The sequence below is a fragment of the Orbicella franksi genome, chromosome 1 (genome assembly GCF_964199315.1).
Source record: "Orbicella franksi chromosome 1, jaOrbFran1.1, whole genome shotgun sequence".
In the NCBI taxonomy this organism is placed as follows: domain Eukaryota; kingdom Metazoa; phylum Cnidaria; class Anthozoa; order Scleractinia; family Merulinidae; genus Orbicella; species Orbicella franksi.
In genome coordinates this window covers 5,284,369-5,307,403 of record NC_138145.1, presented here as the reverse complement: position 1 = coordinate 5,307,403, position 23,035 = coordinate 5,284,369, and the positions used below count along the sequence as shown (strand labels likewise).

General features: G+C 37.7%; 1 long non-coding RNA gene and 2 pseudogenes across 1 annotated transcript; all 3 read right to left on the bottom strand.

The window, feature by feature from the left end:
* Positions 1–8,972: 8,972 nt before the first annotated feature.
* Positions 8,973–11,550, bottom strand: LOC145479825 (uncharacterized; annotated as a pseudogene).
* A 2,582-nt stretch (positions 11,551–14,132) lies between these two features.
* Positions 14,133–14,817, bottom strand: LOC145486937 (uncharacterized). Its single transcript, XR_014049341.1, has 2 exons — positions 14,749–14,817; positions 14,133–14,255 (listed from the first exon to the last, which is right to left on the bottom strand). It is a non-coding gene; the product is annotated as an uncharacterized LOC145486937 (long non-coding RNA).
* A 5,659-nt stretch (positions 14,818–20,476) lies between these two features.
* LOC145486731 (zinc finger protein 862-like) lies at positions 20,477–22,198 on the bottom strand (annotated as a pseudogene).
* Between the last annotated feature and the right edge of the window lie 837 nt (positions 22,199–23,035).

Genomic DNA, 23,035 nt, shown 5'->3' with positions numbered 1-23,035 from the left:
TCCTGATTTGTTTATTGCAATTACCCAAATCAAACTATGCAATAGATTGCAAAGGTGATGAAATTGTGAAAGTAAAGCTTAGTTGAGTTTCAAACCGGGCTAACTACATGTAACTTACAGCTGAATACTGTATATATTCCATCAACTTGTTGACTTACATTGTATATCCAGGCTTTGAAAACCTGAACGTACACCTCTTTTATTACAGTGAAAGTATGTCGAATTGCCTCAAACTTGCTTAAAACTGTTTTGATTCCAACATTGATGACAACTGTGCAGATCCGCTTTCACTGAAAATTACCTGTATGCTGTTTTTGTTTATTTTGGCAGTCTTCTTCTCTATGGCAAGTCATAGCGCTTTCTCAGTCAGCCATTTGGCATATGTTCCAGTAGCTCAGCAGCATGCCTACTATACAGTCATGATCACATGGGATTTGTTTGAGGTTCACCTAAAGCCTTACCATGATGTTTTTAATGAGTGTATAATATAGGGTTTACAAATCCTACTTCCTGCTACCATTTTTTCCTCCATCCCTTTTACTTTGGACTTGTCATCTTGATATTACACTACATTCCAAAGTATTTTAACTGTGACAAGACAATCTTTTCCCCTGACGAGACAAAATCTCCCAAGCTAACATATTCCAACAGACTTTTTCAGTTGCCTTTTCACTGTTTAAGCTAAGTAACAGAAGTAAATTCAAGTGAATTGGTAAATTTGTGGTCATTGAATCACCCGCTTTTTTGTTGATGTGCATTGATGGTCTGTACTTTTCAAGTGTCCTATTATGACCTATTTTTTGTCTGGCTAAGTCTGGTGTTGCTGATCATTAAATGAAGAATCCTGTAGAGGGTTGTTATTGGACAAGAAACAAATCTTGAGTCCACCACATGATATTAGAGATGTCAGTTTCATCATCAGCTAGAAGACCAAAAACAGCTGTTACCTAAACTACCTTGGTATTGTCACAGTTAATTGGTGTGAGGAAAATTTACCTTGATGCACCTTGTTATCTGTGAGGGAACTGATTCCAATCCCTCATTCTCAATACTCCTAGAGGCCTCAGAAATCAAGATTTGACATTTGCTTTGAGAACTTTTTGTAAACTATCTCCAGTTACTGCAATTTTTTGCTGTACAACATGCTATTTAGATTCATGAAAACAGCATCTATGCCTAATATCTCATCCTGAAGGCATAGTGCCATTAGAGATTATTATTATTTTTTAATTAGAAATTATAGCTCCAATTACAAGAAATTAAAGTCATAACTTGAAATGGTTTAACCAATTATTTCATGTGGGCAATAAATTCTTGTTAAGTTTCTTTATGACATTCTGTTTAGTTTAAAGACATTGCATTAAAAACTTTGTACGAGCATCAAACTAGCGTATTTTATCTTGATCTAGCAAAATGGCTGTGATCAAAGCAATAACAGGAGTGGAAAAATATTGAATATTATGTGTGGGTTACACAGGCAGGGTTGTAGCTAAGAAAATAGTCTGAAGATTTTCATTAGGCCAGGTTAAAGAAGGTGCGTAGCTTCCTCCCATGGGGGTGGGGGAGGGGGGGTGTTCTGGTGGGCCTCTTTCAGGAAATTTTGAAAAATGTAATTGAATTGGTTGCGTTCTTGTGCAATCTGGGCCCTCTGTTATACCTCTGTTTAGTTTAAAAACATTGCATTAAAAACTTTGTATGAGCATCAAACTAGCGTATTTTATCTTGATCTAGCAAAATGGCTGTGATCAAAGCAATAACAGGAGCATACTTGGAAAGAGCTTTGCTTAAGCCAGCAATTCCCCTGATTAGAGGATGCAGCTGAAACCAACAAAATTGTTGGTACTCAAACTCTTAGTTGTGAGGGAAATCCCTGGCCTCAGACAATTTGAAGCATTGAAGCATAAAAGTGCATTGTCTTACTCTTGACAGGTCACCAAAAATGTTTGTGACCCTGGTGAATAAACTGTTATTTGACATGGCAATCGACATAGAAAAACGTTTTGGGCACTTGTTTGCCAAGACCCGCCAAGACCCTGCCATGCAAGAGTGTGGTCTTATAGAGTGTGTGCCAAGTCTAAGTTACCAAGTCCAGTTAGTGTTGCTTCTTGCTAGCTATTTTCTCAATGATAAAAGCATTCACCATGGAGAGGTTCAGGGAAAACTTAAGAAAGTGTTTCGACCTCTTTCTGAAAGGCAGTCCAGGTGGATTGTACTCCATTGACCTTATTCATGCCACAGTTGTATCAAAACATTGTTGCCTTGCAGTTTTAAACCTGTTCCACTGCTTGAATTTCGCTTTGATCTCTTTGACAACATTGCTAACTAATCGTTGCTCTTGCTGCCTTTAACGATCCTGCCTAATTTGGCCAATCTCTTTGTCAATAGATCAGGCAAAAATCTCTAGTTCTTCATTGGATGAAACTGAGGTCTTGTCACATCTTCCAGAAGCAATGTTTAATGAAAAATTCATGGAATGGAGAAAGCATGTGGAAAGTCAAGTTTGGTCTCAATTTAGAGGTTACTTTATGCACCTAAATTTCACTACTTTTCAGTACCCAGGGGAATATAACCAACCAATTAAAAGAATCTATTTTAAACAACCGATTAAAAGAATCCATTTCAGACAGGCTGCACATGGGTGGCTTGGGATTTCAGAGAGGATTGTTTTGGGGTGCATTGGAGTTCAAGGGGTTAGTCTTATTGATTGATTCCGTGTTCTCTTGTCTGTAATTTGGATGGACATGTTGTATGCTTGGTTTACTGAACTGTATTTTACCTGAATTTATTGATTTAGCCGTAAGCTTCTGCTTAGTCTTTCTTGGCCCTCTCTCCTATGGTAGCTGTATCGTAGCATGTGCATTCAAATGGCTGGAAATAGTCCAAAATCAGCGTCGATCTTACTTGACTATTGAGTAAAAGATAAATAAACAAGCAGTACATTGCTGTACTAACAGACATTGTGGAATACTGCCGTCCACTGAATAATGTACGTTCACCCATGGAGACCTGTGCCCGCTGTAACCAGCTGTGATGATGGTTGGCCTTTGTTCCACCTTTGATGTTACACTTTTGACCAAAATTGGCATCACTTATACTCAAGTTGTGCAGGAGGAAAAGATCTTTTCAGTGATACCCAGATCAGAGAGGCTGGGTCTGTTAAGTGCAAAATATGCATGAAAAATGCTTAAAAAATTTAAGGGAAAAACACAGAGCAAAATTTCCTCAACTACACACTTGGTTACTCTGTGGCAAGAATTTCCCATCTTGATAATGCTTTCCTAGGACTTATTCAACTGGAAGCAATCCCTGTAGAAGGTCACAGATAAGAATAGGAGGAAAAGGAAAGCCTCCCCTCCTCCCCAAAAAATAAGTGAATAAATAAAATAATACTTGGATCACTTACACAGAATTTTGATTTGTGTGCATAGTTGAGCAAAAATGTCCTCAAATGCAATACCAGCAGACAGAAAGGTGTGGTGTCATGTTGCAAATACCTTTTTAGTAGATTAGGGCTAATTGAGCTCACATCAAGCCAAAATTGTCCAAAAATTGGTTTTGCCATAAAGCTCCAGACGTCAATGTTTTCCTTTTAGGTAACAGGAAAAACATATCTTGTGGCTTGGTGAACAAAGAAGGGTCAATATAGGCAAAATGGCAAGAATCCCATTAGTGGAAAAATATTGACTGTTATGTGTGGGTTACTTAGGCAGGGTTGTGGCTAAGAAAATAGTCTGAAGATTTTCATTGGACCAGTTTAAAGAAGGTTTGTAGCCCCCTCCCATGGGGGGGGGGGGGGTGGGGTGGGTGTGTTCTGGTGGGCCTCTTTCAGGAAATTTTGAAAAATGTAATTGAATTTGTTGCCTTCTTGTGCAATCTGGGGCCTCTGTTATACAAATTAAAATGTACAGCATTGAAGAAAGAATTGTTACTTGCCTTATTTACAATCATGCAAATAAAGTACTTATGAAATGATAAATAGAAGGTTAATGTGCTCTGTTGCTGGTTAAATAGAATATTTCATTAATTCATTATTAGTTAAATGCTACTTTAAGATCATTAATGTGATTTATATAAGGATCTTAATCTGAAAACTAAAAGTCACTGTCATAGTCCTTATCACTGTCATCTTTTTTAGCATGGTTAGAGTGTTCTTCCATGAGCAAGTGAAAAAGCCTCCTGTGCTCTGGCCCTCATCCTTATGATCTTCACTCTCTTCAACTAACTTACAATTTTATTTCTGACATGTCTGACTTAACTTTAGTTACCTCGTTGCCCTCTAGGCTTTATTAAGATGGGTGTCCAGGCATCCTCTGGACGGCCACTTTTTAATGAAAATTGTTTTATTTTTCAGATGTTGCCTTGTGAATTGTTTATAGGGTTTGCAAATCCTACTTCCTGCTACCATGTTTTCCTCCATCCCTTTTACTTTGGACTTGTCATCCTGATCTTACACTGCATTCCAAAGTATTTTAACTGTGACAAGACAATCTTTTCCCCAGATGAGACAAAGTTTCCCAAGCTAACATATTCCAACAGACTTTTTCAGTTGCCTTTTCACCATTTAAGCTAAGTAACAGCAGTAAATTCAAGTGAACTGGTAAATTTGTGGTCATTGAATCACCCGCTTTTTTGTTGATGTGCATTGATGGTCTGTCCTTTTAGAGTGTCCTGTTATGACCTATTTTTTGTCTGACTAAGTCTGGTGTTGCTGATCATTAGATGAAGAATGCTGTAGAGGGTTGTTATTGGACAAGAAACAAATCTTGAGTCCGCCACATGATATTAGAAATGTCAGTTTCATCATCAGCTAGAAGACCAAAAACAGCTGTTACCTAAACTACCTTGGTATTGTCACAGTTAATTGGTGTGAGGAAAATTTACCTTGATGCACCTTGTTATCTGTGAGGGAACTGATTCCAATCCCTCATTCTCAATACTCCTAGAGGCCTCAGAAATCAAGATTTGACATTTGCTTTGGGAACCTTTTGTAAACTATCTCCAGTTACTGCAATTTTTTGCTGCACAACATGCTATTTAGATTCATGAAAACAGCATCTATGCCTAATATCTCATCCTGAAGGCATAGTGCCATTAGAGATTATTATTATTTTTTAATTAGAAATTATAGCTCCAATTACAAGAAATTAAAGTCATAACTTGAAATGGTTTAACCAATTATTTCATGTGGGCAATAAATTCTTGTTAAGTTTCTTTATGACATTCTGTTTAGTTTAAAAACATTGCATTAAAAACTTTGTACGAGCATCAAACTAGCGTATTTTATCTTGATCTAGCAAAATGGCTGTGATCAAAGCAATAACAGGAGTGGAAAAATATTGAATAGTATGTGTGGGTTACACAGGCAGGGTTGTAGCTAAGAAAATAGTCTGAAGATTTTCATTAGGCCAGGTTAAAGAAGGTGCGTAGCTTCCTCCCATGGGGGTGGGGGAGGGGGGTGTTCTGGTGGGCCTCTTTCAGGAAATTTTGAAAAATGTAATTGAATTTGTTGCGTTCTTGTGCAATCTGGGCCCTCTGTTATACAAATTAAAATATACAACATCGAAGAAAGAATTGTTACCTAGTTGCCTTATTTACAATGATGCAAACAGGGCTGGAAATAACAGTCGGTCATTTAGGGAGTTTGGGAAGACTCTGTATTCTCAGGTTCCCTTATTTGGGTGATTTTTTCTTTAGACCAAGTTTCAATGTCAAAGAGCTGACTGCTTGCTCTCTTTGAATGCCAAAACAGAGGATTCAGACAATGACACAGGTGATTTCCCATCAGTTACAACTGTGGTGTCTTTCTCGAGTATGCTGCAGGAGACTGCATTGTGGTAACAGATGAGGACCTAGGTACTAACCGTTTTGGAAATTTATCAATCAAGCTTGACCTTTTATCCCTACCCAGTGTCTGGTTACTTCTTTTGCTTTGTTTTGAAATATTTTTTGTATAATTGAGCCTTTTCCTTTCCTGTTTGTCTGTCAAGATTGCTGGACTTTTGGAACATGTGGCAGGTGAATCCCATGAATTTGGATCATCTGACCAACTTCTTGTTGGAGGTGAATGTAATCTTCCTTCCCTGTGCTATGTGCGAGCACCATATGGTCTGGGACTAGGGCTATGGTTTGAGCGCCGTCCACCATAGTAATTTGATGGAGAGTTGTTATAGCTGACATCATAACAGCTATTGAAATAATTATTTACTCTTAGAGAGAACTTTTCCTGCAAATGGCTAGGTCTGGGGCTTTGGCAATAATTTTGGTTCAGAGCTAAACAAAAAGAGACATATGATTATCCAACTGTTGTACTCCTTTACCCATTAGCTCCTGCAAACAAATCTGGACAGTTTCCACCTTTGCATGGGCAGCACCTCGACTTGAAGTTCAGATGATGTTTGAAGGAGGATGGAGTGGTCATTGACAGTCAAAGCCTGCAGCTATAATTGCTTTACAAATGTCTGGGGCCCAGTTGTTGAAAGGCTGGATAATACTCATCCACTGAAAAAATCACTATCCAGTGATGATTGTTGACAAAACATACCATGCCATCCACTGGATGGTGATTTATCCAGTGGATAGCATTATCCACCCATTGAACAACTGAGGCTTGGTGGCTTACTGTCTCAAGGACTTTGTCTGGGCTGATATTGATGAAACTTTGGGAAGTGTTGATACAAGTACCAAACAGCATAGGTTGTCTATGAAGGAAATTTCAGCCTGTAACACTCAAGGGGCAAAACAAATGCTATGCTACAAGGCCAAGTAAAAGCTGAGCTATTTGTTGAACCACATTCATAGATGTTGGTCACTATCCTTTAGACACTGTATTATAAAGAGAAACCACCACCCCTGGCAGGATAGGTTCACTTTAAAAATCTCAAATGTTGCCAAGAGTGTTATTTCAAGAAGGTAAGAGAGATGAGGTTTATTTCTACACCAACTGCTTTGACCACTCAGACAGGGTTGCTTATTAAATTAAAGGGTGTTATTCAACACTAAGACAAGAAACAATTCTGGCATTGAGTTATTTACAACAACAGTTACTGAATTTCAACATACCATGACTTGTATATTCCGAGGACTTGTAATTTGCAGCATTCCTCCTGTGATTTTTAATAATTTCTTCCAAATTAACACCATTTGCAGGGACCTTATGTTTACAAGCAGCTGCTAATACTCTTAGATCGTAATCAGGGCAGACTAAATAATAAATAATCTTTAGACAGGATTAACCCATCAGTACTATAAAGTACTGTTATCAAAGGGGTCCTGTGAGATTTAAAAATTTAAAAATTTAAAAAAGGTAAAAAGTTAAAAAGGCAAAACTAGTACATTGGGAAACATATAAAAACTCACGATTAACAATTACACATAAAGATGTTCGTTGGCCTTTTGCCTAAATAAAAGCCTAGAGTTCAGAGTTCTTATGTCTGCCAGTAAACTGTTAAAAATTGAAGCCCCTAAAGACGAAAAACTCCGACGGCCAAACTCCAAGTTCATTTTCGGCAGTTCGATTGAGGAAAATCTATTTCTTGTGTTGACATTGTGACTTACCCTTGTAAAATAGTTCTTAAAAGGCGTGCATACATTTCCAATTAGACAATCAAAAACATACAGACAGACTTTTCTTTTCAAATAACTGTCAACTGATGGAATACGAATGCCAGTCTTGTTTTGCAGACCTGAGGAAATGCAGCTTAGTCCACGATGTTCGAGGTTGCGAATTAGTTGCCTGCGCGTATTTGAATAGCTTAGTGTGATTAGACTACAATAGGTAAAAACAGGCATAATCATAGCCCTGTAAATGCTTTCTGCAGCTGCACAAGGAATGGAAGAGCGAATTTTCCGCAGTAGGGTGACTCTCCCGGCCACTTTCTTGTAGGTTTTGTTGAAATGGGTTTCAAAACTCAATGTAGGATCTAAGTGAACACCCAAGTACTTGTAGGTTGTTGTGCTGTTTATAGGTAATCCATTTACCGTCAGATTGAGCTGTTTACCTTGGAGACGACTCAACCTTTGTGCAGTTCCGAAGATCATGGCCTCAGACTTCCCTTTTTTGAGATTTATGATGAGTTCATTCTTGTGAAACCAGGTAGCCAGATTGTTGATGTCATCATTTAGATTCCTTTCGATAACATCAAAATTGCTTGAAGAAGTAAAGATTACCGTGTCGTCGGCATACATGATGATTCTGGATGATTGAAGAGGTTTGTGAACATCAGCAAAATATATATTGAACAGCAGCGGCCCAAGAATGCTTCCTTGTGGAACCCCAGTAAAAATGGGATTTGGTTCTGAAAGAACACCGTTGTATTGCACAGTCTGCTTTCGTAAAAACAGGTAATCTGTGAACCACTTCAGCTCATTGTCACAAATCCCATAAAAGGGCAGTTTGTTTAGTAGGCCTGAATGACTAATGGTATCAAAAGCTTTAGACAGATCAATAAAAACTGCTCCCGATACCTTGCCATTATCAGCTTCTTTCCTTATTATGTCTGTGAAGTATGTAACAACCAGTTCAGTAGAGCGTTTAGAACGAAAACCAAATTGATTATCAGGAAGGAGGTTATTACTTTCTAGATAGGACACCAGTTGACTATACACCACTTTCTCTAGGATCTTTGATAGGATGGGAAGAAGTGATATTGGTCTGTAATCGCCTATCTCAGATGAGGAGCCAGACTTAAAGAGTGGTAATACTTTGGCTTCTTTCCATTCAGCCGGAACAGTTCTAGATCTAAGTGATAAATTGATAATGTAGGTCAGCGGCTTTGCTATCACTGAAGCAGCATCTTTCAGCAAGGCAGGCGGAAAGTTATCTAAGCCAGTAGCTTTTTTCCTTTTGAGATTTCTCAGCTCTTTGTAGATTTGCGATTCGTGAACCTCCTTGAACAAAAAGTTTGTTTTCACTGGCTGTAGATGATTTTGTTGCGTAGGACGGCTCCAGATAAAGTCACGAAGCAAGAAGGAACTTGACTTTAGTAATCAAGCCACATTTGTGAAATAATTGCAGAAGGTGTTAGCAATAAGCTTTTTATCTGTTGTTTTTGTTCCATTTACTAACAATGCTGAGCCTAGCTCTGAGGGTGATTTCATGGGATACAATTTTTTAATTGCCGACCAGAACTTATCTGGGGAATCCACATTGTTGTTTAAAAGTTCTCGATGATATCTGTTCTTAGCATTCTTGATTAAGCCAGTCACCCGATTCCGTTGCAGTTTGTAAGATGACCAATCGACTTCACAGCTTGTTCTTCGAGCTTTCCTGAGCATTTTGTCTCTTAAGTTCATTTCTCTTTTAACGTACTCTATTTGAGTATTTGATGGGATGGCAATTCTGTAATCTTTTTGTTACAACAGCAAAGAAGTTGGCTCTTGTCCTTTCCCTGGTGTAAGACATAAAAGACCAAACTTAGGCAATTTTCAATGAAGCCAGGAAATCTCTCTGTATGTTTTATTCTGTGATCAAGATAGTAACAAAATCTTGTTTTCACTTCAGTAATGTGGTGTTAGTCATCTCTTCTTTGTTCTGATTCAGCATCTTGGAGACTTCCTTCACTTCTGCTTCAGCCTGAAAAAGGGGTCAATTGAACAGTGAAAACAGGTGTGCTATTGCTGTTACCCCAAACCTTAATCTTTACTGATTTTGCCAATGTAAAAGGAATGGAACCAATGAAAAGGCACTACTAACACGTATTAAAAGTCACATGAATGTGCTGTAAGTCCCAACACAAAATAAGCATTCTGTTATTTTAATACATAATAAATTTATTTATTAATTAAACAGGTCACAGACAGACAGTGTCAAATATATTCAAGAAAAAAAATTGTTATTTAAGACCAAAGAAAAGTGAGCCATCGGAAATCAAGAAATGGCCTATTCATTCTAATTTTTTGGCCTGTTCTGATAGGAACAAGCAAATTATATTTGAAACTGATTAACATGCGCTTGTTCTGCTTAAGGACTGTGTAATAAATAGGCATTCCCTATTCTTCCCTTGTGCCTTAACTGGTTGAGAAAGGAAATAAATTTTTTACCTTTTTAATTTGCTCTCGGTGCTCTTCGTGCAAGGCGGTCATCCCACATTCAAAGAAACCTTGACAAGGTGGCTGGTGACAAGTGTTGACTCTGTGGCCTCTATAGTGACAGTTACTGCAGGTAACAGCTATGTTTTCGCCTAATGGCTCTCTTTGTCTTGGGTTTTCGCTGAAGGATGACAGGGTTGGCTGAGCTATCTCAAAGCGGTATTGCAGAGTGCTTCTGCTTTCAGCTTTCAGCTTGTCTCTGTTCTTGACCTCTTTTATTTCCACGTCAACTTCTCCCATTCGACATCGAATCTTTGAAGGGAAACCATGGAATGTTGGTCTAAGGTTATTCCGAAAACGGATTCAGTAAGTTGTATTTTCTCTGTCGCCTCTTTGATATCAGCAACTTTCTTAATTCCATTGAAGTCCAGTAATACAATTTTTCCGTCCAAAAAATAGTTAGGTATCTTGATGTAAACCTACCTTTTCTACCCCATCCATAAAACTTGCTTCGATGTCAACCATCTTTGATATCTTTCCTGCCACTATGGGAGAAGTTCCTGGTTCTTAGCAGTCCAAATATGGTTTAAGCGTATTCATTAATCCAGTTAAAATTCGAGTATTGGATTGAGTCTTGAATTTTCTACTTTTCAGTTGAAGAATGGACTATTAAAACGAGTAATGAAATCAAATTTCCAATAATGAACTCTTTCATTCACCCTTGGCAGGAATGCTTGAGCTGTTTTGACTGTAATGCTCTTTACCATGTACTGGTATCAAAACTGGCAAACATCAGGATAAATGAATTTATGAATTCTAGAATGGAAAGACCAAGGGAAGTGGTGAATGCCGATGAAATGCTTGGACCATCTCTTAAAGCTTTTGCTTTGGTGACAAAATGCAAGTTATTGTTATTTTGGAGTTATTTCCTTTCAGAATTCTGTGAATAGGTAAAGTGGGCCCAGTTCAATCATTTTTATTGCTTGTAACTTTTCCAATTACATGTGTTGCACTAACATCTTTAACGATTCTTCGAATAAATTGCAGATAACTAGTCTTGGGCCAGCAATAGCTTGTCTAGTCGGGACACAATGCACAATGTTGACATCTTGGTTATTTATATCCACTCCTGAAGCTTTTAGGAGGCTTATGCATAAAGACGTAGTGGCAGATGCCGATTCTTGCGGGTCGATTTCAGGGAGACCAACTACCTTGACATTGTACTGGTAGCTGTAATGCTGAATTTCATCGATTGGATTTCTGATATCATCTACTCAAGAAGTTAGAGCATTTGAAGGTGACCACAAGTGGAGATTGTTGTAAGCTTTTCCATAGAATTGAAGAGTGTTCATTGCTTCGTCTTTCGTGATGGAGCAGCTTGCTTCACCACCATTGCCAGATTCCTGTGCATCGTTATGCATGAGAGTTTACTGCAGATTTTCAAATCCGCATGTAAGGGTAGTGATTTCTGCTTTTAGGCTGTCATTTTCCCTTTTCAATGATGTTACAGTGGCATTAGGCATATTAAAAACTGCTTAAGTTCAATCTGATCAGGGAGCGACCGAAGACACAACTGCTCTTACTTTGCAAGTAACAGACCACCACTGTCAAGTATTCCCAATTTTAAGAAAAAACTGCTAGAGTTTCGGGTAAAATAATTACTGAACTGGCAAAGCCGCACACTGTTGCACTATTTATGTAGCCGTATTCTTACTTACGAGGTGGCATCAACTAAAAGCCTGATGGTTTCTAGAGGTCACCTCACCTCACATTAAAATATTTATCAATACTGTATATTAAGTAAAAAGGCAAAATAAACAGAACGAATGAAAAAAACATAGTCGTAACAAAGAATGTATCAGCAATGTTTGCCATTTGTCCTTATAAAAATTTGTATCACCTTAAAGATAAAATTAAAAAATATTCAGACTTCTTGTCAGCTAATGGTGTAAAATTGGTTTTATATTTATCTATGCAATGGCTTAATTTCCAGTTGCCATTGGTGAATACCCATACAGATTGGTCACACCTTGTGTCTATTACATCTTATGCAGTGCCTGAAATGAATTTGGACTAAATAAACCACTATGCAAAGGTTATTCTCAGGCCTGGATGAGGAAAAAGATTTTGTTTAAAACCGATGGTACCACTTGAAACACTTAGGTCCTGGTATTATTACTTTGGTCCTATACATACACTCTAACTTGATATACATCATCATTCCTGAATATGCTATGTTCGAAAAAGGATGGGTTAAATTTGTATGAAGAAAAAACTTCAAAAAAGAAACACAACAACTATGAAATAGTTACAAAGTTGAAATTAGAATAAGATGCAGATGTTAGCATAATCTTGCCCTGTCAGTTGGATCCAGTTTTTTTTTTTAATCTTGATAAGTCTCTTGTAGCAAAACTCCTTTAATTGCTTACATCATCAATCAATAATGTTAACCATCCTCCTAGGTACCAATGGGATTCACAGCCAACTAATTGAACCTAATTTTAGTAACTATGAAACAATAAGTCAACACTGTCTGACAGCTATTTTCTGTAGAATGTGCTGTGAACTGAGATCTCATTGACAATTTCGATTAGCTTCAAAGGGGGCAACTGAGAGAAGAAGAGCACCACCTCATTGGTATTATCCTATTCTGGATTCCACATTTATTTATTGGGATTAATTTTTTTGTTGTAAGCCTCTTTATTGATTCAATATGAAAACTCCACTCAGAGTTCCTTACCAGACTATATCTAGCGTTTTAAGGGTCCATTTGCTGAAATTCTTGAAATATGACTACTGAAAGTTGCTTATAGTCAGAGTAGCCACATAAATTTGTAATCACATAAATTTACTGTGCAGGACTTAAAACATCAACCAGAAGTTAGGATATTTATTACTATTGATGTCTTTGGGCCCTGACAGCAACCCACAACTTTCCTTGGTTATTGTGACAGCAACAAAATTGAACAATGAAGTGTGAAGGTGAATTAATCAACATGATATGAGCGTGGGACAAAGCAAAATTCTGAGTCCCCGACAGGAATTGAACCCATGACCTCCCGAACACCGGGCGGGCGCTCTATCTATCTAAGGGGGCCTTTCATGCAAAGATATTATTACACTGTTTAAGAATAGTTTTCTCAACTACCAAACTTATTTAAAAATTGTGACATCCCTCCCCAACTAACCTGCCATGCAAGAAACCTTTTCTGTCTCGATTTCCTGGTGTTGTCAGGATATTCTGTGGACATAACAACAAAATGTAACTTACTTATTGAAGTGTCTATTTCTTGGCGTGATTTTGTACAATGCAGAATCATCCACCCTAGTAAATGTAGCTTAAAACTGTTAAACTGGGAACTTAGAGACATCTCTCTAATGCTTGAAGGTATGTTATGATCCTTATGAAGGCAACATACAATGAAGGCTGTATACACTAGACTCCTGAAGACAATAGTCTGTAAATTTATGACTGAACTTCAGTTTGAAAACTCTGTTGCTTTGAAGATAACATGCTAGATATGACAAAACTGTACCTTTTTTTCATGTTTACGACACCATTTTTCAAAGAAAGCCATTCCTTTCTTGATGTTATGGAGAACAGGGCTGTTCAAACTGTTTACCCTGGGTTTCCTCAGGAGTCCTTTCCCAAAGATGAGGTGACAAGCATCCATGAAATCAATCACTCTCCTGATTGGTTTCTTTGGTAAGGTCTTGAATTGCTGCAATCATGTAATGTTCCTATGAATTAAAATAATATTTATTTATTTATTTATTGATCAATGAACAATTATGGTAGAAATCTATGAATTAAGAATCCAAATGGAGGAACTTTTGTAAGCAAATGGGGTTTCCCCGCTATTTAAACAACCCTGATTGGTCAGCACCAAAAGGGGGCCTTTCATGGAAAGATATTATTACTCTTTCTAGTGTAGATAAGAGATAAGCAAATTTGAAGCCCACATGTCAATACTATTATTTCTGGGCAATCACAGTATAGTCACCTGGATGATCTTAACTGGTCTCACATTGAGATATGTCCAGTTGTCATGGTAGACAAACGTATATTTCAATCCAGGGACTTTGCAGCTTAGACCCCTCTCTGCTCATTCCATTTCTTGCCTGTAGATCATTTCGATCGTGTTCCATCCAAACATGGTTCCATCTAGAGTGAGCCTCTTTGAACTGCTGCTTCTTGAGCTGTACAGGGCAGCTGTCATGTTTTTGAGCTGTGAGATACCAAGAATTAATTTCAAATGTACTCAGTGCTATTTTTACATTTAATTGACCAGGTGTAATAGAGGTGGATCACCAAGGCCACTTTTGGAAGAATCAAAAAAGCTGTATGTGCTTCTCCAATGCCTAGGCCTTCAGGACTGGGTAATACGACTCAGGATACATTGTGCACTGGACATGTAGAAAGAGTACCTTACTCTTAAAAAGAAATTCCTAGCTGGAAAGAATGGCTGGGGTATGGGGTCTCTGTTACTTCAACCATCCCTCGTGCTTAATATAGAAGAGGGTAACATGTTTTTGAGCATAGCACAATGCAACTGAATATAATTGCCCTTCCTCGCAGGCAACAACATTAACACCAAATTAATTCTCTTTAGGCAGCTAAACAGTTAACCTTATTACTATTCAGCTAATTTAGCGTATATGTAAGATAAAATATCTACTACATACTACAAAATCTGAATTTGCCATATATCACTAAAGTACCTGATGACTTTGGCAAATCATTGCAAATATTGGATTGTCATGTGGATCCTCTGGATTGGTAAAAGACATCTACAAAATATTTTCTGCTCAAATCTTGTGCATCATCATTCACAGGCAGTACTGCTCTTGGAAACCCGCATAGGATTTTAAGCAGGGTCAAAATAGGACCCAATCATATCATAACCTGAAGGCAGGTCCCTCCAGAGAAATTGGACAATAGAACTAGCCCTTTGGCAACCACTCTGAATGGCAGATGAGAACATCATGTAACAAAGGCAATTCATCTTCAGCCACGGTAAATCCTGTTATGCCACCATCCTTAAGGTTCCATGCCACCTTCATTTGCACCTTAACCCATTTCTCTCCTCTGCTGCCTGTAACCAGCCTTGACGTGCCTTGGCCTTTGTTCCACTTCTGACGTCATTACCTTTGACCAAAATTGACACCATCTATGCTCAACTTCTGCAGGAGGAAAAGATCTTTCCAATGATACCCAGATCAGAGTGATTGGCTCAATGGAGCCTGAAATGTGCACGAAAATGCTCAAAAAGTTGAGTAAAAAACTCTGAGTAAAATTTCCTGCGACTACATGTGGCTACTCCGTGGTAAAACATTGCCTGTCTCAGAGATGCTTTCTCAGAATTTTTTGAACTGGAAGCAAGCCCAATGGAAGGTCAATCACTGCAGCAAAAAGAAAGGAAAAGGAGAAAAAAGAAAGGCGAAAAAATAAATTTAAAAAATCAAAAAGACTGTGTTTTTTGTTCGCCTTTATGCATGTATATGATGGGTTCAATACTTTTTTCTGCGGTCTTTTTGCTTTTTGTTTGTTATTTGGGATGGCTTTTTCTTCCCATGTCCCCATTTTTTATTACGAGCCAAAGAGTACACAGGTATAATCTCTCTTCTGTTTATTGTTAACATCCAATAATGTCGACAATGACATAATTTTGGATCTTAGGTCATCGATCCTTTTCGATACTCTGGTTACATTGGTTTCGTTACAGTTTCCTTAGGCGCCAAGTGTGTGAAAGCTGTTTTTCTGGCAGCAGTGTTCTTTTGTTGTTTTTGTTGGCCTGAACTCCTTTTCCTTGTCTTATGGCTGTACGGAGGCCTGCAATGTTTTGATTGTAAAACCTTATTAGCGCTTGTACATAGTCTTGCTCAGCTTTTGAGTGAAGACGTTTAATGTCTTTACTGAAATTGTCATCCACTCTTATGTGGGCTCTGGCTCTGTGCTGTAGTGACTTCTGGGCAAGTCTTTCTATCCAGGTGTTTTTTAAGGGATTTCAGCACTGCTTGGGAACGTTCCAGTTACTGTTCCAGTTGGTCAGGCTGATTGCGTTTGCATTGCGGTAGTTCTCTCGTTTGACTTCACGTTCGTCAGTGTGGGTTGTTTCCTCTGTATCCGTTGATGGAAGGTCTGATTTGTCCGCATAATTCGTTTTGTCAGCCTTGTGGTTGATCACATATATCTTCGTTTCTCCGTGATATTCATTCATAATTCAGTGATTGCTGGTTCCTGTGTTGTCAGCAAATAGACCATCTGATGTTAGCAGGCTCATGGCCGTAAAAACTCAGGCAATACTGCGGTTTTGATCCTTCTAGATCCCATCAGTTGCTGATAAGGAGAGTGATAGAGATCAATGCTCAGTATCACTCAGTTAATGGCTTGGTTTTTTCAGGTTTTATACATACACCAGCAAAGTTTTTTTGGACCTCGTTATTGGTATATTATCAGACGGCAAATCCAAGAATTCGAAAATTTTTTTTTAGAATAAAATTAATGTTAATCATTCGTTCACGATCACCATTAATTTGTGGTATTATCCTGTCTATTTTTCGGAAAATACCATGTATTCTATTTTTATTGTGTACTGATAATTTCCATCCATTTTTACTAACGTGTAGCACATTGTCTAAATGATATTTTTTGGGTAAACCAATTTTTTCACAGTCTTGTACTTGTTTTCATGAAAATCAACTTACTCACTGGCTGTATCATAACTGTTAACCGTTCCACAATTGTGGCATACATTTGTACCCTTGTTATTTATCATGTCTTGTTTTTCACAACATGAAAGGTATATTGTTGGTTGTTGTAATTCTTCATCGCAAAATGGACAACTGATGTAGTCCATTTTGATCATTTCTTCGTGGATAACATTTCCACAATTAAACTTAGTTATTTCACTCAATTCCATCACCAAAAATATATATTGTTTTCTCTCCAAGTATTTTTAGTCTGAATCAGTTTCTTCGCAGGCTGATGGTAACCATTCTTCACCTGAAGATTGAGAATCCCAGGTTGAACTCTGACTTGATTGGCTTGATTGACTTAGACTTTGACCTGTATTTTGGCTTGATTGACTCGATTGGCTCGATTGGCTTGATTGGCTTATCCTTTGGCTTGATTGACTTGTTTCCCATGATTGACTTATATTATTAGAATGGATAAAATTACACATTAATATTGTATGAACAAGTATAAAGTATACTCATTTGTATCAAGTAAATTTCCAAATAAAAGGTTCTACTTTGCTTTCAAAAAAGAATCATTTTTGAAGAAACTGAAGTGATTATTCAAGTAATATATATGGAAGTTATACATTGGTTCTATCCATATTGTTTAGAATATTATCTGTTGGCGTATATAGTCAAGCATAAACTAACAATGAAGCATCAAACAAATAAAGCAGAATTTGAGAAGAGATATGATGAAATAAACCTGCTTACCCTTAAGCTGAAATATTAAGCATTTCGTATTTGGGTTGATTAAAAAACCTGTTTACGTGTAAGCCAAAATATGATGCATTTTGTAGTTGTGTTGATTAAAAAAACCTGCTTATGCATAAGCGGAGGGAAAGTTCTGCTGTCTTTTTGAGAATGTCACGCATTCTCGATTGTACATGTGATGACACCATGCAATGAAAATCGTTCTTGTCAAACCATGAAAAATTATCTACACTAATAATAAAGAAATGTAGTCCATCATGATACTGAACTGTTTGTTTAAACAAAAAAATTATAAGATGACTGGTAAATGCAGACACCTCAGCACTAGACTGCATCAAACAAATTTGAACATCACCAAATGTAACGCTGGCGGCGACTTAAAAATGAATCAAACTTCAAGATGTGTCAAGCGTGTCTGCTAAGTGTCGGGACTATCTTACGGGTCGTCTGTTAGGAAGCAAGGATCACGGAAAACCAAGTTAACGGTGAATGGCGATTTATTGCTTCAAATAGTAACGATCGTAAACTGAAATAACAATATAACAAATTTCTAATCAATTTTCTTGAAATCTTGCGCAACATAAGATCAAGGGGGCGTGTAACAATCTACGCATCTACGTTGATAATGCGACAAAATAACAACGAACAGCATAAATTAACATAAACAAATCATTATAAACTACATTAAAACTACTTGAGATTACATAAACAATCAAAAGATGAACATTTGCGGCTGATCAACAGCCCAGAATAGCCTAGTCTTAAATGTGGGCATTCACTAAATGAGGCTCTAATTTATGCGATGTTCTCTTTTTGAATCCAAGACAATCAAAATTGTGTTATGTACGATTCTGTACATATATCTGCTTTCGCCCAAAATAGAACAAACTAAATTTAAACAAACTAAATAAGACTACGAAGATCAATTACATATCGGTCCCACTTGTGCCAAGGTTAGGAAACGAAGAACAGCAAAGGTACTACTAATTAAGGCAAAATCTTACAAAACTCTGTTAAAAGGACGCTAACTAAGCTTTTATATGCGCGTGGTGACGCTAAAAGGTCCGATTACAAAACCAATGGGAAACTAAATAAACATACATAAGCATTGTAACTAAGCTCGTTACCAAGACCTAGGCACGCAATCAAGCTAATCGATAATTGATCTAATAAAAATTGAGACTTTGTCTAGTATCCTCAACACCAAAGATTTTCCAAAATTGGAAAATGAATTGATTGACGAACCAAAAACTTCAGCTGAAGTTACTGCTGATTTTATTGAATCAAATGGTGACCATAGGCATAAGAATTAATACCATCATGAAGATATCTTTTATCGTCAAAACATGATAGTGATACTTTATTCAATTTATAAGATCCGATTGTATGATGATCTGACGTTATTGTTTTTATTTTTTGATACATTTGTGTGCCATCGAAGATAGTGTTTTTGTAGTCAGCATGATTGATATTCTTTTTGATAACGATTTTCTTGATTCCTTTGGTGGTTTTACCTTTTTTTCTGTTGTCATTGGTATGAGAATACATCTTACTTTCAAGACCAATGAATTCAGTTATTATTTCTCCAGCAGCTTTATCCTTGAACTTTCCAATTACTTTCTTATTGGTTTTATCATAGAATTTGCTGTTTTCTTGGTAATCACTAAAATCAAACTTATTTTTGTCTTTGAAGAAATCCTTGTACACATCTTTTGTTTGAATTTCATATGTTAAACTATCAGTGTCAGTGAATAATAACTTAGCTTTTGATTTATATTTTTGTTTGATATAATTATAATGGAAGTTGTACATCAGTCTTACTCAAGTCTAAGATGCACATGCCAACATACGCAGGTCTATTTAGTTTTAAGGTTTCTTTGATTTTGTGTACTGCTACTAAATTTTTATTGAAAATTTTGGATGAAACATAAGTGGGCTTACTTGCTAATTTAATATGTTGTTTATCATCAGTAACAAGTTTGACATCAACTTGTTTGTGAACATTCTCCATAGTTTTACCAAAGACTGCATTATTCATGAGTTTGAAGAAGTCTTTTTCAAATGAATTTTTAGCATTAGTTCGTTTCTGCATACGCACTTGGAGCCGTAATTGCACCCAAAGGCCAAAAAGCAGTTACATTATCAGCAGATGGTGAACTGGCTGGCTCAGGAACGGAAGAAGCGCCCGAAGACACTGAAGAACTCAAAACAAGGGGCCAGTGAAGGTGTAATAGGCAGCTGTGACCACTAAAGGGGCTGTAAGGCCCTTTTTCCCCAGGGGGGTGTGGGGGCATGCCCCACCAGAAAAATATGAAATCTAGAAGCTCAGAAATGGAATTTCCAGCATTCTGGGCATTAAAAAGTGTGCTGTTGATGGGCATTTTTATCGACCACAAAGCAGGAGTTTTTTTGACAAACTATTAATTTTTTGATAGAGAGGTGCATTTTGAATACCTTTCTAGGCAGATTTCTCTCAGTGACACGTGATATCCACTTAGGCAGTAATTTCTTTGAAGTCTTTTCTTAAAACAAGTACAACTTCTCTGCTTCTACCAACATGGCAACAAACTGATCTTTAACTCCTCAGGAAAAAATGAAATGAGATAAACTTTACAACAAAACTCTTTCTACTTATTTTCTTGCAAAATGAAACCTCATTTTCAACTTTTCATTGATTCTCCCATGGTTCATTATTAAGGTATTCAATAATCATAAAATAATGAAAAATTAAATCATATTAAATCATTCTGATGTCTTAGGATCCTGAGATGAACACTGATAACACTGATCGGCGACTACAAACAACATGTACGCTATATTTTTGGAACATTTAGAGTAGGTCATCCTGATCAGACAGTTTGGAATCACTGTTCTTGCATTCTGAGTTTGAGTCCAAGCTGCCCTCCTTCTCTGACGGCAGTTTCAGCAGGGCTTCTGCATGTTCAAGTTCCTGTTCTTGGAAATCCAGCTCCTGGTCTAAAGCTTCTGCAACCGTTCACACCCTTTGAATTTCCTCACTCTGAGTGTCCATTTGAACACCGGCATCGTGAAGCTGTACAGGTTGTTGAACATCTCTTGATGGCACCTTTGCATTTTTCTGACGTGGTTTTGCTGACCATTCCTTTACTGCTGTTGTCATTAAAGGTTGGTAATCTTTAACTTCAGGCCCATTGATAGACACTTGCAGAAGTGCATTAAGCAGGTCATTTCTCAGTGTGGATCGCAATCTTGTCTTCAGCCTTTGATGGCAGAGGCTCCACGTTCTGGCCATGCATTACTTACTGGAAGTGAAAGACAGACTTCGGCCAGCTCAAGCAGACATGAACAGAGCTGTTGGTAGGTCGAGCTCATTCGCAGGAGATGTTCCAATGTCCATTCAGTGGGTGTCTTATGACCAAGATTCCTACCAGCCTTAGGCCTGGCTATCTCTTAAAGAACCTCCTTTTGAAGATTAAGAGGGTTGTATTTGAATTTGTTCCACTCACAAATCAGTTCCTCTTTTTTGCCATCTTCTGTAATCCTTGATAAAAATGATTTCTACTGCAGCTTTCAGCATTCTTTAAGGGACAGACATCGGGTCAAAAACTTTGAATGTGCGTAAGACCAGGAGGTTTCCATCAAATCAATTTGAGAGATTGTCCTTCAAAGCTTGAACATACTGCTTAGACAAGCTTGTAATCAGACGTTCGCTGTGGGTTGTTAATTCAAGGGAGTCTGTGTAGTCTCCCATTTTCACCAATATCTTCCTTTAAGCGAGGCAGGTGCTTCATTTCAGATGCAATGTTGTCAAGCTTTTCGAGGGCATATTCTATTGCAGGTGCAATACAGCCAAATGAAATCTCCCCTTCCTGAAAAACCTTGCTAATATGTGACAAAACAGGAAGTACATCATGAAGCAAGTACACAGCACCAAGGAACTTGACATTGCCTATTTGCTTCAGCAGACCAGTTGCTGTGGCATCACCATCTTTAAAGGACTTCAAAACCATGGTCAGAGCTTCGGAGTCTTCATTTACATCTTCTATGGCCCTGTTAGTTGACAACCAGCGTGTTCTGCATGCCTTTTGAAATCTTGCTTCAATCTTTTTCCCTTGTCAAGAGTGATTCAGCGACTTCGCTTTTAGCACAGCTTTTGCATAAGTAGCTGACTTTTTTGCTAAATTGTCAAAAAAAGACCAGAGTTGATAAAGAATCTTTTCCACTTGGCGTCAGCACATGCCAGTGCTAGTCTATTACAGATGCAATGAACGTTAATCAATGACTTTATTTCAGATTGTAGTTTTGCGGGCCACGCCATCACTAGAAAAACTTGCGCACTTGTGTTTATCAATCTCGGACTCTTCCAACTGCTTTAGGATAGCATTGGTTATTGTTGCATTATTTGCTGAAGTTGGCTTCTTAAGGAGATCACTTGCAGCAAGAAATTTAGTGTTTGCTTTACCTGTGGTTGGATTTACAAACTTAATGAATGTGATAAGTTGCTCCTTATTGGCAACATAATTGGCTTGTCACACAACAAACTGAAGCTTCTCATGTCTGAAAAAGGGTTTGTCACTGTGTCTCAAACAACTTTACCCAACAGTAAAAACATCTCCCTAACTGAGCCAGCAGATGTGTGCTGGAAAAATCTCATGTTTTTAAGTCCAACCTGTTCAAACAACTCAAGCAAGCTGCCGAAGTTCTTATTTGCAATTTCTTCCTTTGAAAGCCAGTACATCACAAGGAATGTGTTGTAGTAGACATCATCTCTGGTCTTTCCCTTCCTTTCTATCTCTTCATTAAAGGTTGGGACCCTACTCAGCAGTTCTGCATTAATAGCTGCTGAATGTTGTTGTGAGTTGGCATGTTCCTCTACTGCCTTTTTCTTGAATCATACTGCTGGTTCCATGTTAAACTTCTTACTTTTGTTTTCTGTGTTATTGATGTTGTGCTTCCTACAAAGGAGGCAGAGCATTCCCTGCCCTTCCTCATAAAGTAGCCAGTTATAACCTGTTCTGCTGCAGAACATTATGGTCTCATTGATCCAATGATGATGATACCTATCATCCAATCTCTTTGCCAAACAATCTTGTTCAGAGGAAGAGACACTACTGCAGCTCCTGCTTTTACACTTGTGAAAACTGTGTACCACAGATTCTGGCCCAAATGATGATCTTAGTAACTTCACTTCATTTTCTTCATTTTCAGCTTGTGATGCAGTAGGTTTTTTCTCTGAATGCTTGAAGGGGCATTAACCTTGGAAGCATCTTTACAAGTTTCTTGCCTAATTTCATTTTCCACAAATGTTTGTTGTGGGATCTCAGGCTGATTTCCTTTTTCTTTACAACATGAATTGTCTGAAGAAAATGGTAAGTCTTTTTGTAAGCTGAGCTGTTGATACTGAGTACAGTTAATAGAAACTGAAAGTTATTGTAAAAACTATCTTAAAACAAGGTGTCGGAAGCTGTTTATTCCATGGATTTGAACAAAACTACAATTCGGCAATAATCGGATTATTTACAGAAAGGTAATCAATCCAAAGAAATAACATTCCCCCTGCCACATGTTTGATCCT